We start from the raw sequence: 7044 nt of genomic DNA, 5'->3' as shown, positions 1-7044 counted from the left end.
TGGCGGCCGCCAGCTTCCGGCCAGCCCAGCCATCCGCTGGCCCATCTGGAATCACTTAGCCCCTACTACTATTAACCCTTGGCAGGCACCAAGGCAGTTACACCTCCTCCCATCTGAGATGGGGTTGGGGGATGCAGAGCCACATGGGACACTCTCCAAGAGCTGAACAGTTGAGGCAGAAGGGTCATGATTGACAGGGCAGGTTCCCCTTCTGTACTTCCAAGCTGCATCATCTTAGGCAAGTTATTTATGCCCCTGAGCCTCAGTTTCCTCCTCTGGAAAATGGAGCTGATTCAAGGATTGATTCAAAAGGCTGCTGCACTATGGAATGCAGTTAAAGGGCTTAATACAGTGTCTGGGAGTATGATTGAAATAGTGGGTTTCCCTCATCCTGGCTGCAGTCCATCACTATGTGCCCTTGGGCCTCAGTTTCCCCTGTGCACTCTGCAGGAATGGGCAGTGGGCAGTGCACATGGGCAGCACAGCATCAGCATTCTGGGGTAGTCAGCACGGCCCACAGTCCCACTGTGGACAGGAGCCATGAGCAGAAGCAGGAGACCAGTCCAGCCTCAAACGATCCTGTCCGGGGCGGGGCTGGGCTGAGAGTGGGTATGCTGGAGTGTGGGGAGCACTGCCTGAGCAGAAGGGGGACGCGGCACAGAGGGAGAGAGGAGGCCTGAACCTTGGGGTACAGCACCTCCCCTCCCCACTGCATGGTGGCTCGCTCAGGGTGAGCTGTGACATCTGCAGTTCCAACCCAGCTCTTCTTCCTCACTGTGGGACCCTGGACCCATGTCTCAGCCTCACTGTTTGCAGCTGTAAAATGGGGACACGTGTAAGTGATTCACAGAAGGCATTTTATGCAAGGAATAGAGAAGATCCAGAAAGAGCCACAAAAGGTGACGGTTTCTCAAGTGTCTCTGGGAGCTGCTGTCACAGAAGTCCTTCATCAGGAATGGGAGGGAGCTGGGCCTCATTTTACAGTTGAGGTAGTTGAGGCCAGGGACTGAAAGTGACTATGCAAGACCAGGCTGGAATCAAGATTTCTGTCTAGACTCTCAGGCCCTTGCTCTTCCCTGAAAAAAGAACCAGGCTGAACTGAACCCCCACCCCAGACCCCCACCCACACTTGTCAGAGCCGGAAGCCACAGTTCTCAGTGGGGTTGTGGGGGGGGACAAGGGGGCCGGAAAGGGCGCCTGAGTGGGAGAATTCCCAGGAGGCCAGCTCAGCTCACTCAGACAGAGCCAGCAGCCACCACATCTGGCTCTCCCACGCTCCCAGCGCTGGCCCCCCAGCCCCCCAGGCTCCTCCAGGGCGAGGAAGCAGCACACACACGTCCCGGCATCAGTGCAATCATCTTGGAAATCAGGGCCCATGTTCTCCTAAGAGTGAGGCCATTGTGCAGGCATGGGAAATGGGGCCCAGAGAACAGAGGGGACTTGCCTGAGCTTAGCAGAGAGAGAAAGGGCCTGGCATGCACGAACCCTGCCCCCAGCCCAGTGTCCTTCTACCCTGCACACCCTGAGCAGATAGGTGCTTGTAGCTGGGGAGCCAGAAGAGGCACACAGTGGGAACAACCCCTTTCCCTTCTGTACATCAAGTCAGTGGGTATCTAGTTGGGCACAGGGACCAGTGAAAACTTCAGGTCACATTCCTACCTTCAACACCAGGAATGCTCTTACTGGGCCAGACTGTAGTTACCAAGGCCCGACAGAGTCAAGAGATAAGGGCTTCAAGGCCCTGCCTACTTGTCTCTCCCTAGCCTCCATTGGGCCTCAGCCCCAGGGCCCCAAGAAACAAAGGAATGTCCTTCTGTGTGTCACAAGGGTCACCAGAACAGCAGGATGCTCAGAGGTCACAAGTCTCCCTGCACCGGACACACTGGATCCCAGAGGTCAGAACCTGCTGGAAGGCACACAGCAAGTCGAGAATGGGGCCTCTGATTCCCAGACCATCCTATCCCTCATACCATTTCTCCATGCAACCAACATTCATCAAGCAACTACTGTGTGTCCTGCCCTCCTAGAACTCCCAAGCTAATGCTAAGGAAACCACAAATTAATAATACCAGACTGTGCTGTGTGACAGAAGAGGGGGAATATTGAGGTTGCTGGGGGTTCTGGTTTAGGTAGATTGAGGCTTCTCTGGGGAAGAAACATTTTAACTGAGACCTGAGGTTAAGAGGACACACAGAATGCAGGGTCAGGAACAGTGTTCTAGATAGAGGGAACAGCATGTGCAAAAGCGCAGAGGCCAGAAAGAGCTTGGAGTGCTTGAACAGAAAGAAAAGAATGGGAGAGGATGTGGTGGGTATAGGCTAGAGAGGTAGTCAGAGGCCAGGCGTCAGGACCTGGCGGAACTCAGGGGAGTCGACTTTCATCCTGAGGGTCAGGAGGGGCCACTGCAGGATTTTAAACAGGGGTCTAATGAGAGCAGGCAACTGAGGTACACTGTGGAGAATGGGCTAATGGGGACAAGAGGCTGGGGGAGGGGCTAGTATGGACACTGTCAAAGTGGAGCATGAAGCCCCACCCACCTGAGAGGCTGCAGGAACGGACATGACAGGGAGGCGGGACTTCTGGGCCCCAGCTCATGCTTGACTACTGACTCATCTTGGGACCTTTCTATTCTTCCCTGGTTTCTCCATTGCCTCGAACAACGGGTCAGTCACAGTGCCTCTTCGGATAAGGACATTCTATCCCCTCTGTTTCCTAAGTGATAGTATACTGGGGGACTGCCTGCCTCCTCTGGGGCACTGTTTCCCCGCAGGGAGGGGAAGGAGAATCACCAAGGCCAGGTCCTGATTGACATCAGGCAGCCAGGGAGCCCTCTGGTAGTACCCTGCAGTACCAGCAGGTGGCGCCCCCAGCATCTGGAGGGGCAGGAAAAGAAGAGGAAAAGCGCTACCAAAGAGAAGAGGAGGGGTCTGGAAGGCAAGGATACCTGACAAAAGCCCCAGCACCCACTGGAGAGCCTCACATCTGCCCCCTGAAGGTGGACAAGGCAGGCATTGCCATCCCTGTTTCCACCTCAGGAAGAAAGGGAGAGTTCCTTGCCCATGGTCAGAGTGGAGTTGAAGCTTGGCTGGGACTGGCCCCCAGTCAAAGCCCTTGGGCTCCAATCTCCGTGAGCCTAATGCTGGCCCTGGTGCCCACCAGCTACTCTTAAGTAAACCACTTCCAATGGGAAGCTGAGCCCAGGACCTTTTCTCTACCAGGGCTGTAAACCTGATTTAAAAACCAAATTATGGCCCTGGCTGGTGTAGCTCAGTGGATTGAGCTCGGGCCTGCGAACCACATGATCGCGGTTCGATTCCCTTCGATTCCCAGTCAGGGCACATGCCTGGGTTGCAGGCCAGTTTCCGGCAGGGGACTCACAAGAAGCAACCATATATTGATATTTCTCTCCTTCTCTCCTTCCCTTCCTCTCTAAAGATAAATAAATAAAATTTAAAAAATAAAATAAAAAAATAAAAACCAAATTATCACCAAGATCTTTATGAGGCCAGCCTCCCTGCACCCCACCCCACAAGGCCCTGGTGGGGGTGTGGGAGCAGCCCAGAGGGAGGACTCCAGAGGGAAAAAGAGGGGCCTTGTGGGGAGCCAGAGGGAAGGAGCAGTCCAATAAATAGCCGCTCCCAGAGATAAGGGGCTGTCAGAGAGGAAGAGGCTGTGACTGGGGCCTGGCAGGCAGCACGTGGTGGATGGATGGGGGTGGTGCTTCTCCACCCACACATGGTCACAGCGCCACGGCTAGACCACTGTCTGAGCCTCCCAGGCCCTAGTGGTCACATGGGGACACTGAGGTCCAGGGAGGTAGGGGCTAGTCAGAGAGGCCCAGGTAGGGAAGGACCTGTGATTTCAGCCACCCAGCCTGGGACTTTTAAACAAGATTACAGTGTCCTTGGGAGGGAGAAGCTGGGGGATGTCACATCAGGGCGGGCTCAGGTGTCTGATGGGGGGGTGGTCCACCTAGAGGTGACCATAAGGAAGAACCGAGGCTCTTTTGCACGATGAAGCCATAGGAGGAAGAAAAACCAGGAATTTGTTTAAGCAAAACCCCTGGGTAAGGGTGGGGGTTGGGGGCAGAGAGGCACCCACAGCTCACTGTCCTCCCAGGCCCACTCGGCTGGAGAGGCTGGAGAGGACAGAACTTGCGCCGCAGGCCACTGACTGCTGGGTGGCCTCAGGCAGGTGACTTCACTTCTCTGAGTTCCAGGTGCTTCATCTGCAAAATCGAGATAACAATCAAATTCCACCTCACTGAGCTGTTCCAGGTAAACTGATTCTGCCACCCCCACCAGAAAGGAGAGCGTTCCTATGAAACATTTCTTAAGCTGAAACAGTATAAAGCAAAGAAACAATTACCCTACCTTTTTGTGCTAACAGATGCACAAAATAAATCGGGACAAAGCACAGGCGTTCACGGGCCCTCGCAGACAAAGGTCAAAGCTAGGGCATCTTGATGCTGGGGTGCTGAGCATAGTTCCCGGGGGAAGGAGCTTGGTGAGGCTGCTCTCACTGCTCAGGGTACCTGTGCCTCTATAGGGGCTCGCCACAAAGCAAAGGCTGAAAGCTACTTTTGCCTTTTTTTTTCATAAAAGTGAAAATCCACTATCTTTCCATTAACAAAAACTGGTACTAATGTAGGTCTTTCCTAAAAGCGCAGTGGCGTAAACTTTCAAAAAGCGGAGGATACCTATACATGCAAACAACTTGGCGTGATGCCTGGCACTTAATGTGCTCAATAAATAGTAACGCCTCTGTTGTTCTCTGGCACCGGGAAAGGGCTCCGGTCTGCAGCCTCAGAGAGACGCAGTAAAGGGCACTGTGCTGGGAGTCAGAAGACCTGTTCTGCGTCCAGTGGAGCACTGAACTGAAACAAACAAAAACCTTTCTTCAGGCTCACGGGCCTTCGTTTCCTTATCTGTACGAGGAGTGGATTGGATCTCTGAGGGTCTTCCAGCGTCAGAATGCTATGGATCTTCAACACTGCTGCTCTTCTACCCTAGGTGGGCTGGAGGATCAGTGGGGCTGGGCTGAGGACCCTTCAGGTAATCTGTCTGGGCATTGAGAAAGGCCAGTGGGGTCACCAGCCCTGCACCTGTGTGACCTTGGCCAAGTCCCGGGACCTCTCTGTGCTCCCTTTCATCATCCAGCAAATGGAACCAATTTGCCTCATCCCTCCCAACACCCAGGGCTCAGGGAAGAGCAGGCTGGGGAGCAGGGGGCAGGAGGAGCCCTCCAAGGGCGTCTAGCCTCCACCCTGAGAGTGGACAGCACCGGGAGGGACCACGGAGAAGCTGGGACAGCTCCCCTAGACCTCAGGGCTCCCTGGCTCTGCACTCTCCCTCATCCAGGAAGTAGATCCTGCTTTGCCTGCAAAGTTCCCCATTTCTCAGCCACCACCCACGTCAAACACAGGGACACCGTCTTCCTCACTCATAGAGACCTGCCCAGCTTCTGTGCTGCTCTCTGCCCCCTCGACCTTCCTCTGGCTCCTTCTCCACACACCAGCCACAGCCACCTCCCCACTCACACCCCATAACAACTTCCCACACGTCCCCCATCCTGGCTCACTGGGCCTCGCTCCACCCCTCTCTAGACTCATCTCCTGTCCCCCCCTACCCACACCCCTGGTTTCATGCCCTCATCACTAAACTCCAAACTGGTCTTTGGGTTCCAGAGGACTGACTGTGTCCCCTTGGGCCTCAATACTGTCCCTCTGCCCACAGTACCCTTCCCTAGTCCCAGGGCCTTGATTTACATGTCACCTCCTCTGGCAAGACTTTCATATCTCCTCCCTTTTGGTCAAATCTCTGGATTCCTAGTCCTCACCAAGATATAACTTCACCTTTATTTGTGGTTATTTGATTCATTTCTGCTTCTCCCCCTTCCCATTTTGTAAGCAGCCTGTGGGCATGGCCTCATTCTGCACCGAACACAGTAAACACAGTGTCAGCACAAAGGAGGACCGTTAACACGTACTTGACAAGTGATTGAACACACAGGACAATTGAATACCTATACCTATTCCCAACCTTTAAGCCTTCCATCTAGGTCTGATTTAGCATATTCTTGAAGTCAAAGGGAACCTTGGGGGCACTGACCTTCCCACACCATCCCCGACTTTCTTCCCCCACCCACCTCCCATAGGCATTCTTTCTGCAGCATCCCTGACCGGGGACTTCCAGCAGTCACTTACATACCTCCTGTGATGGTGAGCTCACTCTTTTTCTTCACAACCCATTTCCTGGTGGATGGCCCTTTAATGAGCCCTTTGTTATGCGGGGGTGGGAATCGATGTCTGTGCCTGTAGGTAGCTTGCTTTCTCAGGTCCAAGGCCTGCCCTGTCCCATGCCCCAAACTCAGACCTTCAAGTCCCCCTCCAGGTCTTCTCCTCTCCCCTCCCCCCAGCAGTCCCAAGTGACGTCAGATCAGAGAGTGGAGCCCAGTCCTCCTTCCTCTGTACCCTTTCCAGTTCCTCATTGACCCCTTGAAAGATTTTTACATGACTTCTGAGTTAAATCTCACCATCACATCCACTTCCCCACACGGGAAAGGGGGCCTTCCCTGCAGAGGCAACCGCGTGCTTAACTGCATCGGCCGCAACCCAGGCAGTCCCCTCTCGTTTCCAAGAGCAGCCTGCACTTCACTGCACAGCCTCTTTTCTGTCTGGGCCACCGTGTCTCCACCTATACAGTGGAGAGTGTTCCTCTGAGCCAGGAGCGGAGCCTTGGGCGCACCGTCCCTGCTCTGTAGCTATGAGCCCCAGAACAAGATTTGACTGGGGCCAGCTTCACAGGTGGGTCACCTGTCGTGAAAGCCTTAATCATCTTTGAATGAGGGATCTCACTTTGTCAGTTGTGTCCTGACACATCTGGTCCTGAGCTGACGCTGCCCTGCCTGGGGCCAGTGACTGGAGGGGGTCACTGATGGAGTAGATAAGACCCTCTCTGATTCTGTCTACCACTGGGCAGTGGAGGGGGGACACACATCCCCGCACATCTGGGGGGTCCCAGGAAATATCAGAGGATCCAACCC

Source organism: Sturnira hondurensis, unplaced genomic scaffold (genome assembly GCF_014824575.4).
Source record: "Sturnira hondurensis isolate 20B ecotype Veracruz unplaced genomic scaffold, ASM1482457v3 Scaffold0004152, whole genome shotgun sequence".
Lineage (NCBI taxonomy): Eukaryota > Metazoa > Chordata > Mammalia > Chiroptera > Phyllostomidae > Sturnira > Sturnira hondurensis.
The sequence above is the reverse complement of the archived record's forward strand: the minus strand, read 5'-3'. Positions refer to the sequence as shown.